The 11,448-nt window shown below is 40.4% G+C and overlaps 1 pseudogene; it reads left to right on the plus strand.

Annotated features, from left to right (window-relative positions):
* Nucleotides 1-11,448, plus strand: part of LOC129828453 (microcephalin-like) — a 34,852-nt pseudogene continuing 23,404 nt past the window's right edge.

Raw genomic sequence — 11,448 nt, forward strand, 5'->3', positions numbered from 1 at the left:
TTATATTTTTCACCGCGTCCTATACCACCTTCGCACCGCCCTATTCGCGGCTCAAACTATCCTTCCAATGAAATGAATGTGAAGCAGTGTTTCACCGCGCGGCATCCTGTGTGTGTGTCATTTTCACCCGCGACGTCGTTTTCAAATCAGGCTAATTCCAGGAAAACTTCAAACATGGCAACACTTTGACCAACCAATGACAGGTTACACCACATCCACTTCACAGCAAGCCTTGTGTCCTAAAAAAATACACGCGCGGAAAGTCAAGATTTTGGAAAGGATTTGTCCAGCGCCCGACTGTAAGTAGCGAAAAGTGTGTATATATAACGTTATACATATATTTTGTTTTTGTAGCCACACCTTTTAGTTAACAGATTACACACTTTATACAATTAGTAACAAAATGACGGTAACTACTCTGTTTGAAATGGTCTTAATTCAGTCGAAATGTTCTAGCTAGCTAGCTAAAGTTAGCACTCCTTACTCAATGGCAAGTAGTAGGTCATGGTCACAGTTTGCAGGGAAATTAAAGCGTTTACAAGTTAGCTACTTTGCTAGATGTCTTCGGACCCAATGTTTTGTGAATTTGCTTGCAGTACTATACATACACGTTGTAGTTCTAGTTAGCTACCTAGCCTAACTAGATAGTTACGAGTTTGCAAGTGGGTGTAGTTACCGTCCGGTAAACGGTACCGGAACACCGGCTCTCGAACCAACAGGCTCCGAGACAACTTCTACCCCCAAGCCATAAGACTGTTTCGTAGCCATGCTGTTAAATAGTAAGTTAAAGATGCGCTATGCAGAAATCTCTCCGCCATTTCCTGGTTGCTAGAATTCTATTTGTTCTCCTAATTTTAGTTTGAGACAAAACAAGCAACTAATTAAATAGTGTAGATAATGTGCCATCTAAACAGCTGGGAAATATATTTTACATAACCAAAAATATTTTATTTTCAGCTGTCTGAAGTTGGTATACAAAACCGAAAGTAAAAGGCGAACAAAATAACGGTAAGCATATACATAAAATACATAGAACAGCTCTACTGCTCCTTAGACTTTCTTTCAATGAGAATGACAGATCTATACCACTTCGATGTAAATTTGGTCAGGTCCTACAAAAAGTTATATATTGCAGCTTATTAATGGTACCCAAACTATCTGTACATACACTACCACATAACCCCCACACATTCACTTACGCAAAATATGCACATGCAGACTGATACAACACAAACACATTCATGCGCACAAACACACTTACTCATTTGTTGTTCTGTTATTTACTCATTATTTTCTATCCTGTTGCATAGTCAATTTACCCTGCCTTCATGTATATCTACCTCTTACCTCTGCACTTTGATCTGGTACTGGTGCTCCATTGTTGTATTTTATTTTATTCCGCTTGTGTTACTATTTTATTTTTAAACTTTGCATTGTTGAGAAGGGTTCGTAAGCGAACATTTCACTGTAAATTCTACACCTGTTGTATTCGGAGCATGTGACACATACAAATGGATTTGTAGCTTTTTGTAATATGTCATCAAATATGGTTTATATTACTTGCCAGAAGCACCCCCCCCTCCCAGTATGCGCCCCCATTGCACTAGCTAACTGACTGCATTTTCCTTCCTCAAATTGAACTTGGTTACTACTTTCTCCAATTTTGTAGGGAAATCCTTCAGTAAGAGACTCAAATGACCACAAACACTACACCCAAATCTGCTTCTATTCTGAAAGGTAAATGTGTAAACTAACATCATTGTTTGGATAGCTTGCCTAACTAGCTACAGCTTTTTCTTGCATTTTCTCATTTGTCTTTGAATAAAGGATGGGGGGGGTGGTGTTTGATATTTTCTCTAGATGTTGTTGCCTACGTTGACGTGTGGTCATCAAGTAAAACAGAGAATTACTCGAAACCGTTCATCCAGCAGCTGCAGGATATGGGAGGTGTGGTGAGTTACCCTTTTATACATGGATAACTAACCCTGTCATAGATGCTAACTACATTAGCGCCTATTGACGATAGTGTATTCTGGTTGGGGGAGTTCTGTTAAGATCCCAGACTCTCATTCTGAACGTTAAAACGCATCGCTTGCGGTATGTTTTTGGAAGCACAAGGAACGTATCTTTCATATTGGCGAGGAGGGGGGAAAAAAGGTTAAATTACATCTTTTATAGGTTAGTGTTCCCACATGGCCATATATTTCCATGTTACAGCTCATGTTTAGACATAGCTAATTAGCACAGCTGGCCACCTATCTAGCATGCTCCTAACACCTGTATGTAAGCGTAACTAGAGAGGAAGTTCGTCAACTGGAGGCACACACAGCTTGTGGATCTGTGCAAAACTGCTACATTTTTATTTGGAAGATTTCTTCTCGCTCTTATGAAAGATAAGGAGCATATGTTTAGGGGGAAAAAACAGTTTGAAAGTGATTATTGATGTGTCTAAACGTTAAAACACAGCGTCGGAATTGTAGTTCACATGGAGCCAACTGTGGGCGACTGTAACTGCTGAAAACCCTATGTACGGAGAAGGGTTTTCGAGAGCTATTAGCTCTTGAAAACCTGACATTTGTTTTTAATGACATCCTGTGGGGTTCTTAAAACTACCATTCTTAAAGGAAAAATTCCGCTCAAATCCATTATCTTTTGGTATTATGCAAAACACATCATACTGTGACAGTTTTTTTTTTTTTTGTTCTGTATCTTGAAAATGTGACTGCTGACATGCAAATAATGTTGGAGACTATCAAAACACACCATCATTGTTTTTTAGTGGTATTTTCCTTTAAGTAGTTTGAAAGGTTATTTCTATGTACATATTTCACATTGTGATATTTACCTGTATCATTCCAGGTATCTAAAACCTTCAAGAAACAAGTCACACACGTAGTCTTTAAAAATGGCCATCAAGCAACCTGGAATAAAGCCAAGAAGACAGGTGTGAGACTTGTGTCTGTCCTCTGGGTGGCCAGGTAAACCTCACGCTTCATTTCCATTTTCAACATTTAGCAGATGCTCTTATTCAGAGCGACTCGTGAGTGCATACATTTATATACTGGTCCCCTTTGGGAATTGAACCCACAACCCTGGTGTTGCAAGTGCCATGCTTTACCAACTGAGCTACACAGGACTACAGAGTAAACGCTGTTCGGCCTTAAAGTGCAACATCGTAGCAATGACAACGATGTGTCGTCAATATCTATTGGTCTGCATGATGACAAGTCGGTGACCATTTTGTTGTTTTTACAATTATTTCATCAGCCACAAGGTGTCACTGACTGACAAATAAAATAGCTGTGAGCTCTGTTATTTATACTGAGCGAAATATAAACGTGACCATTTCAACGATTTTACTGAATTACAGTTCATATAATGAAATCAATCAATTGAAATAAACTAATTAGGCCCTAATCTATGGATTGTGCAGGGGCCCAACCATGGCTGGGCCTTGGAGGGCAGGGGCCCACCCACTTGGTAGTCAGGCCCAACCAATCAGTTTTTCCACACAAGGGCTTCATTAATGACATAAATATTCATCAGCTGTCTGGGTGGTTGGTCTCAGATGTTCCCACAGGAACAAATTTGTGCATAACATATTAGCTAAATAGGCTTTTTGTGAGTATGGAAAATTTCAGGGATATTTTAAGCTCATGGCACATGGGACCACCGCTTTACATGTTGTGTTTATATTTTAGTCATTTAGCACACACACTTATCCAGAGCGACTTACATGAGCAAATCCAATTAGATTTTTCACATGCGTCGAATACAGCAGGTATACAGCAGGTACCTTACCAGAAAATGCTTACTTACAAGCCCTTAACCAACAATGCACTTTTAAGATTTTTTTTAACCAAATATAAAGATACTTAAAGTCACTCAATAAAATAACAATATTGAGGCTATATACAGGGGGTACCGAGTCAATGTGCGGGAGTACATGTTAGTCGAGGTAATTTGTACATGTAGGTAGGGGTAAAGTGACTATCCATAGATGATAAACAGTGAGTAGCAACAGTGTGAAAACAAAAATGTGGGTTAAGTGCCAGTCAGCTCAGGGCCCAACATTCTTAACCGTAGGCTACCTTCTGCCCCTGTTATCCTGTCACTCATATTGTTTGTTTTATTAATGCAGATGTAAAGATGATGGTGAACATGTTGATGAGGAGTTGTATCCGGCATTAAATGATGAAGTCAATTCAGCACTCAAGAAAAGGGTGGTAGGCAAATTTAATTCTCAGTTAGGTTTAAGGATTCACAGTGCATAACTTCTCTTGGGTTTCACTATCAAGAAGACATTAATATACCAGTGGGCAATAGTTAATCACTCATTAATTACTTAGCTTTCTGCAATTCATCCATTACTGCATATTTACCTAATTTCTTTAAATTATTAGGCTATGGAGATTATTTTTATTGAAAGGGTCTATTGAAGTGTTCTTATCTAAAATGAGTGTTATATCTTTTATTTTATTTTTTATACAGCATCGTTGTATGCAGCCAAGAGACACCCCTGAGAGGACCCCTGAGAATGACAGGCGCATGAAGAAAAAACTGGACAAGATGATCGAAGACCTAGTACCAAAATCACCTTTTAGTAAGGAATCTCTCCTCATGTCATACATTATATTCATAATATGTTATTCATTTAATATAAATAAATGTTTTTTTTTATTTGTGGTTTCATATGTAAATATATTTCTGTGTAGTAGCAGATGTGTCCCCTTACATTATCGACGAAGAGAAAGGAATAGTTTACAGTCCTTCTATGAAACGCTGTGACTTCATGGCACAGAGGCTGAAGGAGATGAGAGAAGCTAGGGAAAATCTATCCGCCGCAGGTATGTTTTGTGACTGGCCAATGGTTTTATGTGTATAGTATGTGTAGCATCTGCAAAACATGGGCCGGGGTGTTAAACGATTGAGTTGAGACATATTTGCTGACTCTAGTTAATGCTTTCTCTCAGCTTCACAGATGGGACAATCTAGGTTATCACCTGAGTTTAAGCCTTCTCTTGGGAATACACCATCCCACACTTTCTTGAAAAACCTGGGTAAGTACATAAGATGCGTTGACGGTATCAATTTTACCATGCTAGAAGTTTATCAGTATATTTTCTTCTCATAATGGCATATCTTTCTCCTGCAGAAGAAGAATCTGATCAGGATTTTAATACATATTTTGGCTCAAATCAGACTGATGGAGAGGAGCAACATGAAGCCACCTGTGAACCACAGCACAAGAAAGACTTTCAGAAACCTTGGAAGTCAACGTGCAGTGATTTGCCCAGACAAAATGCATTGGTTCAAAGTCCTTTGCCCAATTCACCGGCTAAAGAGCGTAAACAAGACAAAAATCCTAAGAGGACCTCAATTAAATGTAATGTCATCAAAAAGCACATCTCCTTAGAGAGTCCCTTACTGGATGACTGCCCGGAGGGTAGCAAGAGTGTGCAATCAGTGTTTACGTTTAACAGTTTCGGGATGGGAAAAAATGGGCTATCATCCAGCAGAAGTAATATGGAAAAAGTCACACCACCTGTCAGGAAAAGCAGAACACCACAGTCCCTTCCAGAAAGTAAGCCAACTACTAATCTGGAGATTTCTAGTCGCTGTTCTTCAAAAAATTTACCCGAAAAACCCAATGTGCCTCATCGAACGTCCCTAAAGATTACCACACCGAAATCAAAAGTGAGCGAATGTATAAAATCCTCGCTTCCTGCTTTAGAAAGATCTTGCACGGTCTCAAATAGCTTCCGTGCCTCCCCCTGTGCAGACGATGGGGTATTTGTGGACTTCTTCTCTCCAGCTAACAACCCTAGGAGTCAACGAAGCTGCCTCTTACCCAGCTTGCCCTTAGAGTCCAAGGTTCCGATCCCCTTTGAACTGGATCCTCAGCCTAGCCCTGGGAAGAGGAAGAGGGGCAAGAGTGAAACCACAGGGTCTGAGTCGGACAGTGCCAAAAAGAGAACACATGGGGTGCCCAGTGTAAGAGAAACCAGCAGTGTAAACAGCATGTTAGATCAACATGCTCATCCACGCCAGGATACAAAGGGATGTCCATCCTCCGAGGACAATAATACAAAACAAACTCTGACTAGAAGAAGTAGGCATAGCGCATTGCCATTCTCTAGAGTGTCTAAAGACTTCACTGATGAACTGACTAGTGCCCCTGACCAGCAGAGTGCTTCAACAGATCCCACACACCTTTCAAAATCAAGTTTGGCAGCAGCAAACAAAGCACTAGATAAGCAAAAAAGTTTGATTCTCTTAACTCGGCACAAGGACAAACAAGTAAAAAGTAGCCGACATTTCAAAAGTATATGAATTCTAAACCGTATATACTACGTGTTGGGATGTTACCATGTCATCAATATAATCAATGCAATGGTATTCAAGACATTAGCATGTTTTACAAAACAGTAAGAACACCTGCATGACAGACTGACAAGGTGAATCCAGGTGAAAGCTATGTCACCTGTTAAATCCACTTCAATCAGTTTAGATGAAGGGGAGATTGTTTTAAAGAAGGATTTAAGCCTAGAGACAATTGAGACATGGATTGTGTATGTGTGCCATTCAGCAGGTGAATGGGCAAGGCAAAATATTTAAGTGCCTTTGAACAGTAGGTAGTAGATAGTAGGTACCAGGCGTACCTATTTGTGCCAAAAACTGCAACACTGCTGGGTTTAATATCAAGAATGGTTCACCACCCAAAGGACATACAGCCAACTTGACACAACTGTGGGAAGCATTGGAGTCAACATGGGCCAGCATCTCTGGAACGCTTTCGACACCTAGTTGAGTCCATGCCCCGACGAATTGAGGCTGTTCTGAGGGCAACACAATATTAGGAAGGTATTCTCAATGTTTGCTATACTTAAATGTAACTGATCAACATCAAACACTTTTGCCGCTCAGGTAATAATAATAATATGCTGTAGAATTGGCACAGTGGTTGAGTTTCATTATCCACATGAATGTTTGCAATCTTTTCTCTGCCAGTGTCCCAAAATGTGATACCATTTTATTACAGCATCAGTATGGCATTCATTAACCATATCATACTACCTTGATGCAAAGGCTGAAAAACATTGTATGGCCCATGTAAGTTAATCATATTGTGAATTGGAAGTTTTAATATAGCCTATTGAGGATTCCCCTGAAATGATGGGGAAACAATATTAAATTAACGGTTTAATACTGATGGGGTGATACATGTTCTAATAAACAAATGTTAACCTTTCTAGAAGAACCTTACTGACAATGTCTGTTCGCCTGATACCATCATCACACAAAAACAAGCGAATACGCATTCAGCAGTTGTAGGCAGAGGAACTGCCTACGCTGCAGCAGCTGGTGACACGGACACAATTTTTGACCATTTAAATTTAAGCAAACGGAAAAGACAAGTCAATGTGTTGGGCAAGAGCATGGACAAAAATACAAAGGTAACCAAATTGATCATCTGAAGTTGCTTCTGGTGGTGTTGGCTGTAATTATTATAGCCCAGCATTGGTTTACCCAATAAATTACCTGAAGCTTGTATATCGTGTATGACTCTTTTTACATTTTTTATAGCCAATCATTTTAAACAGTGTCATGGTTTTGATTTTCATAGATATTTATTTAACCTGGCAGTTTGTGACTGGAATACGTCTTAGGCCCGACACCTAGAGTTGGTCTACTTGTTCGCTATGATCTCTTGGTAAAGCCAACCTGTGGAGGAACAGTGGCATATTGTTTGCCTTTTGTGTTCCATTCCTTTTGAACACAGCTGCTCAAACTGCAGTGGGTGAATGAGTAGTCATGATGGTCTTTGAAGCTGCTGCCACAGGGGCTCTCTGTGATACCTACATGTTGGTAGGATAACATCCTCTCCTGTGAAAATGTACCTGACACTGTCTTCTGTGTTCGCTCAACCTGAACAAATCTTCAGCTCTTAACACTATGAAGAAATCTTGTTTGAATTCCCATGTGAACTGTATCGCAGAATACATAGTATTTTTTTCATCATTACATGCGCTAGTTCGTCTACTTTTTAGTTTACATTTAATAGAGTGATTTGAATAGAAGGTGTCTTAACTTCCACCCCAAAATCTGATGGAGGAAAAAAAAAATCTGGGTACTTATCAGGAGAACTGGCCCCTTGATTTACAACTGTGGCAGAGATTTCAACCTTCACAGAAGAGCCTGTGTAATAGGGGCGAGGGTTCTCCCTAATCAATGTAAGCTTGTAAGAGGTGCTGCTCCACTTTGTGGAATGTGCTTTTTTTTAATGAAATAGTTTTTCCTTGATTTGTTATCATATAAGGCCATTTTTTGCGCTATGTTGCAGGAACTGGCAGTTACAGGTGTTTTTTTTTTAATGCAAAAATCTCCAAAAGGAGGGCCTTTGAGCACTCATAAGATATTATGGAGTGAACTGTTTTGGATTTGGCTTCAATCCCCTCCGCATCTCAACAAAGGTAGACTTACCATTCACCAAGAGTGGAATGAAGTCATGTGCAAGTACAACAGTCATAACATAAACCACTTTTATCCTCTTTGTTCTTCTGACACTCAGCATTATCAAACTTAGTCTGATTTTGTAGAGTAGTTTACTGAGGAAAAATATATGTTTAATGAAACGTTTTGATGAAGCATGACATCTGATGTGATCTTTGTACCCTTAGCAGTAAGGGGAGTTGTCCTGTATGTGTATCATTGAGAATTTATTTGTATGACCCCCTAATGTAGAAATGAGTTGATTTTTATCTTGAGTACTTGGCATTATAAGATGCCATTGTGCGTGTGCTCTTAAAGAACTTCAGGAAACATGATGCCGTAACCACTTTATTGGCTTCATGCAGCCTAACCGTGTGATTGTTGATGTTTTCTATGCACGGCTGTTGCAAATGTTCAATCGGTAATCAGATCTTTGTACCCTTGTGCTTTTCAGTTAAAATTGTCCATTCCAGCCCCCCTGACCCCAGATAGATTAGGACAAAGGCCAATGGAAGTTGACTGTATGGATAGAGCCTGAGTCATTTCAGTTTGCATAGACCGGCCATCAACGGGACCTCGTCATACCCAAAATAATTTCCTTCATTTGTGAGAGGCGCATTGAAATGGAGCCTGGTGCAACAGTTTACACCAACTCTTTGTCTTAGGTTTATTTAGTGCAGACTCTTTGTTCAATGCCTGCCCTCTTGCACTGCTGCCAGAACATTGCATAAGTGAAGCCAAAAATCCCCTTTGAGGAAACTCAAAAAAACGTAGTTGTTGAAATTCCTCATTTGTTTCTTGGCAAAAGAGTGAATAATTAATAATATTTCTTTAGGCTTTTTACCCTCTAACAGAAAATCCTCCTAGCCAGCTTGTTTGATGTCAGAAAAACATTCCCAGATCAGTGTCAGCAATGGGCAGCCAGTCTCTTGCATTGCTACTGAAAACATTGTTTCCTCCCTGATGCACACCTTTCTTTGGTATTATCAACAGCAGCATTTCTTTCCATCCCATATAATCAGCTTCCAGCACAGTGATGATGGTTGATGTCCATCTTAAAGATCAGTGAGTAACTTATTTCAGCACTGTGCTAAGGACAATCGTTTGCGATGAAGGATGACCAAACCATGCCATGCTTTACTAAAGAAAGCTGAAACCTTTTTTACATTTTTATCAATGAAGCCTTTTATGTCCATTTGTATAGGGGTTTTGGGTGTGTTTTTCTTTTGAGTATGGCAGATTTGAAAGGGTTCTGTTGTCACGGAGGATCTAGGTGTTGTAAAACCTTCAAATGAAAAACAAGAACATGTCTAAGTGTAGTTGGACAGGGTGAATTATCTAATTATTGTCGATTGCTTACACACTTTGTCACAACAGCCCTCAGATGAAATGTCAAGCAATCCTCAGCTCAGTTGATATACTGGGCTACCTTCTCAACAAAAGGCCTGTTAAACTTTTCTCAACCCTTGCCGTATGCCGACTGTTTCCAACCCCGCCATTACTAATACGCAACGAGCAACCTTTTTATCACACCTGGGCCACATTGATGTCACGGATGCCCTGTTATGCATGTAAAGCAGTCATGTAGGGGGCCGTGTACTGGTGGGCTTTTTTTGATGCCCTCTGCTCAGGACGCCTTCACCCCTGACTTCCGGCTGGGGGACTGGAGAGCGGTTCCTGACGGGAAAGAGCCTGTTCGCCCTGTCACTAACTGTCGCTCAGGTGTTCAGTGCTGATTGACTGTGAGGGGGCGGTGGTACTACTGTGTCTGTATATAAGATGGATGGTCCCGAATCATTTTAAATACCGGCGGTGCGCTCCAACCTGTTTTACACTGTTTCATGGCCTTGGGGGCGTTTATTTCCTCTTCACACATCAAATTCTGCAGATATCTGGCATGTGGTGTTCACTGTTTACCTATCCAGAGCTGTACCACTGTGTTGCCGCTCGATATCAACAAAGGAAAGCAATATGCAAACTATTGAAAACTGAGACTTTATGGCTGCTATTATCCCTTAGTCATTATTTAGGTGTGTACTTTGTATTGAACTCACTGTGTGCTAATGTACTCTAAAGTGCATATCATTTATTTATAATTTTTCAATCCAGACTAAGGACATTAGTTATGACAAGCATGCCCACAAAGTAAGTAGATCCAAACGTATTTGTTACAGCCACATTTGGGATCTTAGACAGATTAACATTTGATCATGTCTTGTTGAACTTCTTGGCGGTACTTTGCCTTCTCAACCTACTAACCTCGATATTTAGAAAGGTTTTCTTCTTTACACCTCTGGCTCCTCAGAAAGCAGCCCGTATTGACCCAGGTGGTCCGAACTCTGGATGGGTTCCCAGTGGTGGACCTGGTGTGGAAGAACACAACCCACGTGGTGTCGGTGGGCCACCGGCGGACCCACAACATTCTCCTGGGCATCGCCCGTGACTGCTGCTAATATTCCCCGAAACGGGTTTTGTGGTGTTTGGAGCAAAGACAATTCCAGAAGAACCATGTGAGCAGCACCTGTAAGTAACTGAAGATTCTACTAATATTGTATACTATTCTTATTCAAACATAGCCCTTGGGGTCATATTGGTTAAGTCTATGCTTTTATAATGAAATGGCCTGTTCAGTTTACTAGCATATGCTGCAACTGTCTCTAAGAGCTGGAATTCCAAACAGTAGGAAGTGGGTAGGACACCTCATTTTATTGCCATTAATTAATTTTCAAAGTGATTTTTCACTCCAGCATCCTGTGTCAGATGTGGATGTTGCTTCTTCCTGTCCTTCTCCATTCATTAATCTTTGGCTTGCATCTGTGAAGGGGAAGGGGTGTTTTGCTATAGAATACTGTCTCATCACATTTCCTTTTGAAATTGCACACAGTTCTGTTGTGGCGGCCAAAACAATCTCCACACTCCCTGAAGGCTCTTGATGAGCCAGGTCATTTGATTTGA

The sequence above is a fragment of the Salvelinus fontinalis genome, chromosome 30, assembly GCF_029448725.1.
Source record: "Salvelinus fontinalis isolate EN_2023a chromosome 30, ASM2944872v1, whole genome shotgun sequence".
Lineage (NCBI taxonomy): Eukaryota > Metazoa > Chordata > Actinopteri > Salmoniformes > Salmonidae > Salvelinus > Salvelinus fontinalis.